We start from the raw sequence: 5,341 nt of genomic DNA, 5'->3' as shown, positions 1-5,341 counted from the left end.
AAAGCAGCTCGGGGCTGTGATGAGCCAATATGGGGATGTTGAAGCCGTGGTGCCAGTGCATGGTCCCCGTCATCTATTATTGGGGAACTACAAACTAAAAATGAGAGTTGACTGCGCCGGCTTTGATAAAATCCCCGCTTTACTCAGATGCAAGACCTTGATAATGCTGAAGGTCGGCGGCCAAGCTGTTGGCATTGCTTGAAGCAGGGGCATATGATGAAGGAATAACCCAAAAGATTTGCTAGGGGCGCCCCTGCTTCCACTGAAACAACCGGAACAACTGATGCAGTGGCACCAGCGGCCACTGAAAAGCCAGCCGGAGGGGGGCACAGAAGAAAGCTAGGGCTGAAGCAAAGTCATATCAAGAAAATCAACAAAGAGCCCCTCAAACCAAAAGAGTAGCTCCTGCAAGAACAGCGTAAGCAGGCTTCCGCAGGGTCGTCACGTGGCTCCTCCACCAAGAGCAGTCTCTGAACAAGAAAAAGGATCTGCAGTCGTCGTCCTGAAAAAGGAAGAATCCTGTCTCCTCATCAGATTCTGAAGAGGAGCAAGTAGTCAGCAACAGCCCAGCAGTCGTTGTGGAATGCTGAGTGGGACACACCAAGGCCATGTGGAACATGATAGAGGCTGCGAAAACAGCAATCAAAGGCACAAAGTTTGTGGAGCAGGGGCATGACTCCCTCAATCAGTTGGCAAATAGGTGTGCGGGGAGGGTCCCACTGTATGTCCACCCTTCATTTTATAGGGCCATAAAGTTAACTTTCCCGCTGTATGTCAGGGGAATTGCGTGAGACGGACGAGTCACGTCCGAGTTGATTTCGGGTAACCTCACCCAATCCTGCGGCATCCTGACTGCAAAAGACTTCAAGCTGGTGGTTGACACTCAATAGGCATAATGGCTACATATTTGAGCCACGCTAGTTTGAACGTGAGGGGCATGAGGTGCCGAAGCAAAGCCGCTAGGGTACTGAGGGATGTCATGTCCATGAATATAGATGTGGCAGCACTGCAGGAAACTCATTTTATTTCAGTAGACGATCATCGGGTGCTGGAGGAGTGTCTTTTAAGCATTCGGTAACTGCCTTGCTTGTTAGACACATTCTTTCTGCAGCGGTTAGTGTTGTACACATGATGCTAAATAAGGCCAAGGCAGAGAAGCGTCTAGAAGACAGGTTGGCCGAGACACCCTGGAGATAGACCTAGTTAAGGGGGACCTCAACCTCTCGGCTAGCACGCGGTATCAGGGCCAGATAACTAGGGCTAGTGGAATGGGCGGCAGCTGCTAGTGCGTAGACAGGTCTGTACTCAACATCCGATTGATGGGGGCTTGGGGATGCCAGATTTGATGAGCCACAAACTTGCAGAGAGGCTGGCGTTCCTCAGTAGAACTCTGGTAAAAGAATCTGCATGGGCCCTGTTGTCGGTAGAGCTTTTCCCGACCTCATCCTCGATCACTCGGTCGAAAGTAAATGCAAACCGAGAAAGCAGTTGAGGTTCTACAACGAATGCCGAGAGGCGCTCAGCATGTTGCCGGGGTCCAGTGACCTTGCCCGGCCTAAAAGGGCACTTTACAGGGAGTTAGTGGAGGTGACCACGTCGGCCCACTAGGGGAGCGGCTGTGGCTGTTAGATGGGGAGGTGGGCTCTTTGTGGAATTGAGCGCCAGGCCGGGGTTACCTCAACAAGTCCGAGTTTTCTCTGAGCTGGCAATTCATTAGGAACGTGCCTGTCCTTAATGGTAGGTGTCACAAGTACAACGATGAAATTGACCCAAATTGTCCTCGGTGCGAGGGGAATCACGTGGAAACTGTGGAACATGCTTTTTTGAGTGCTCCAAGCTACAAGAATACTGGGCGTATGTCAACGAGGTCACGGCTCGCATCGTTCCCAACCAGGTGACGTGCCTTGATCTAGCAGCCGTTGTCTACAACGCAGATCCGCTGTGGCTTAGGGAGGAACGAATGGTGTTCCTAGCAATCTTAGGCGTAGCTAGACTAGTTGTGTGGACATCACGCATAGAGATAGAGCGAGGGGGGATCCAATCTCTCATTACTATCTCATTTCGTATTTTAAACATCAACTTAACATCAAAATCAGATGTGATAGAAGGAGGCTATCCCTCTTGGTATTCAGTCGTAGGTGGATAGACACAGCTAGTTTATGCACATTCACACAAAACAGGCTCGAATACATGTTCCCTGCCTAGGCATGGCATACGCCAACTATAAGAACTTCCGGTATTTTGCGATGATTACAATGAATGAATATTCCGCATTACCAATTTTGACTTCATTTAATTACTTTTTTTTTTATCTTAAATGTAAAAAGAAAAAAAAAGCTCACGGCTTAAAGTGTGACGCTGCTTTATTAATGTTAAAATTATTTTAATTTTAAGCATCGATATAATTTATTTCATTTTTCAATAGACTTTAATAATGATTGGAAAACAATTGCACATTTTTAACTAATGAACGGACATTTGTACAGGAGGAACGAAATAATGATTACACCGTGTTAAGATGACCTGAATCCATTGTTCTTTAACAGTTGATTTTCTCTTTAAATAATTTCACGTTTAAGTCGTGTTTTTCATCTTTTAATGTTGATTCTTTTATATTTTCATATATTTTATTTCTTAATGAATTGGACACAAAACAAAAGTTGTATCAATTTTCTTACACTTTAAAATAATCTGAAACATTAAAATAAGTTTATTTTTATTTCAATCCAATGAAAAATATTCATTTCACCATGCTTTATAACATACGTGAGTAAAAAAAGTATGAGTTTCTCATTTAAAAAAAAAATCTAAAATATTTTTTTCAATCTGACATTTAAATTTTTGTACAAAATGTGTTTATTTCAGTAAAACTTATGAATTCTGAAAATAATAATAATAATTATCATATACAAAATAATTTAATTCAAAGTTGGTTAAAGTGTTAGACAACTGAGCACAAAAATCTTTTTTAATATTTAATTGTTTTAACATGTTACAACGAGGGACCAGATTAACGGAGAGTGTCACCAATGTTGCGATGGTGAATAGGATAACGTTTTTCTAGTACCTCAACGTAAACAAAAACATTAAAAGTTGTCAGAATCAGCGTTGAGGCGAAGACGAATATAAAAGTTCATAAAATTGTTTTATTTAAGCATAGAAAGAAATAATAAATCTTATTTTATATTGTTGTCATTTTAACGTGTGTGTTGATTGAACACACGAAAAAGAAAAGATAAATAATAAATCGATGTTTGTGAGAATGTTGTGAGAAAATGTTCTTGAAACGAGTGTCCTGGAAACAAGTGCTACGTTTTGAACCATATGTACCTCTTTAAACAAATAATCAGTGAAAGTGACTCGTTTGGTGGACATCGATAAGTCGGGTAATGTGAACAGAAGTTTATCTACTGTAGAATTAAACCAACAGCTCAGTTTTGTTGGACAATATTTATAAAATTTAATGATAAAACAGAGCCCTGCAATATTTGTTTTCAAGAACGATATTTATGTTCAAACTAAATGTACATGTTATTTTTAATGATTAATGTGTTAAATATTAAATGTATTAAGGTCGAAGAAACGGGTCTGTACTGCAAAAATATCCCTTTTAAACCCCTCCTGTATGCAACACTGTGTAACTGTAATTTAATTTAATATTATCATCCGATCGTTTTTACCATTCAAAAGAAGCTAATATTTCTTACAAATTTGTTACACAACATAAAAATAAGGAAAATCCGAGACAAAAATAGTGTTTACATTATCGAGGCTTTAAAAACAACTGTCGTTATGTTTTTGAAGCCGTAGACATACCCATGTTTTAAAAATCTATATAAAAAAAATCAAATAATAGTCATCTGTTCCTGAAATTTTCGATATTTATAAAATAAACTTACATAAAAATGTAGGTTTCGTTTAATATATTCGAGGATTTTTTTTAGGCGTTCTACCCCTCCCCTATATTTCATGTTACGAAAATGAAACAAAATAAATGTAGGTCCATAAAAATTACAATATTTTTTCAAGTTAAAAAGATCAAATAATTAAATATATATTTTGATATATATAAAATCTCGTTATTTATTTCACTTACGTTAAAGTTGTAAATAAAATTGAACATAAAATTAATATTATTGTTGTTTAAAAAAAAACAGTTTGTCTTGATATTTTTCCTTCATATAATTATTTGAATTAAAACAACAAACATAAGAAAACTGTAAAAAAAAAAAACAAATATGTACGAATAACACGATACCCCAAATGCATGAACACTAAAGTTTTGTTCAATTTAATCATATATATAAATCTCACTATGTCTGTGTGTGTGTGTGTCCATTTTTCAAATTGTATCTTCGCCTAGACAGATGACCGTTGGGCGACGTGCAATAGCTCAAAAGATTGCATTTTTTGTGCAGAATTTTATTAGGGGCATTTACTTGATACAAATAATTGCAAAGGGCTTCAAAAAAGGGTTCAAACTTGCAAGCAATTACACCTTGACGAGCGTAGCACAATGGCGTCATTTTGCGCATGCATATATTGAATAAAAGAGAAATATATCTATTAAGATATTTCACAATGCTATTGAAGCTGTTGTCCCGTTGGTGCAACAGGTAGCGTGACCGATTACTAGCACAAGTGTTGTGGTTTCGATTTCTATCAGTACTTTTTTTGTTTTTTCATTCCGATATTCTTGATTTTGAAATGGTATGTAATAAATACACAAGAATACTTTTATTAAAAAAATACAAAAGAATGTTTTTGATTTACGTAACGAAAATGCCATATTCAAAATATATATGATATATATTGGCTTATTGTTACATTCTAAAAAGTCACGTAAATAGATCAAGTAATGGAATTTGTATTGGATCTACTCCTAAACTAATTAACCGATCATTAAGAATATTAATTATGTGCATATGTTTATATATTTCTATGTCTTGGATTCACCCCTAAACTAATTGACAGATCATTATGAATTTTAATTATGTGTATATGATTATATATTTTTATGTATTGGGTCTACTATTAAACTAATTAACTGATCCTTATGAATTGTTATTATGTGTACATGTTTATAGATTTTTATGTATTGGAATCACTCCTAAACTAATTAACCGATCATTACGCTTTTTAATTATGTGTATATGTTTATATATTTGTATGTATTGGAATCACTTCTAAACTAATTCACCCACTCCTACACTAATTAACCGATCATTTTGGATTTTAATTATGTGTACATGTTTATATATTTGTATGTATTGGAATCACTTCTAAACTAATTCACCCATTATTATCGATTTTAATTATGTGTATATGATTATATATTTTT

Source organism: Euprymna scolopes, chromosome 46, assembly GCF_053919585.1.
Source record: "Euprymna scolopes isolate OS-2025 chromosome 46, ASM5391958v1, whole genome shotgun sequence".
In the NCBI taxonomy this organism is placed as follows: Eukaryota; Metazoa; Mollusca; class Cephalopoda; order Sepiida; family Sepiolidae; genus Euprymna; species Euprymna scolopes.
The sequence above is the reverse complement of the archived record's forward strand: the minus strand, read 5'-3'. Positions refer to the sequence as shown.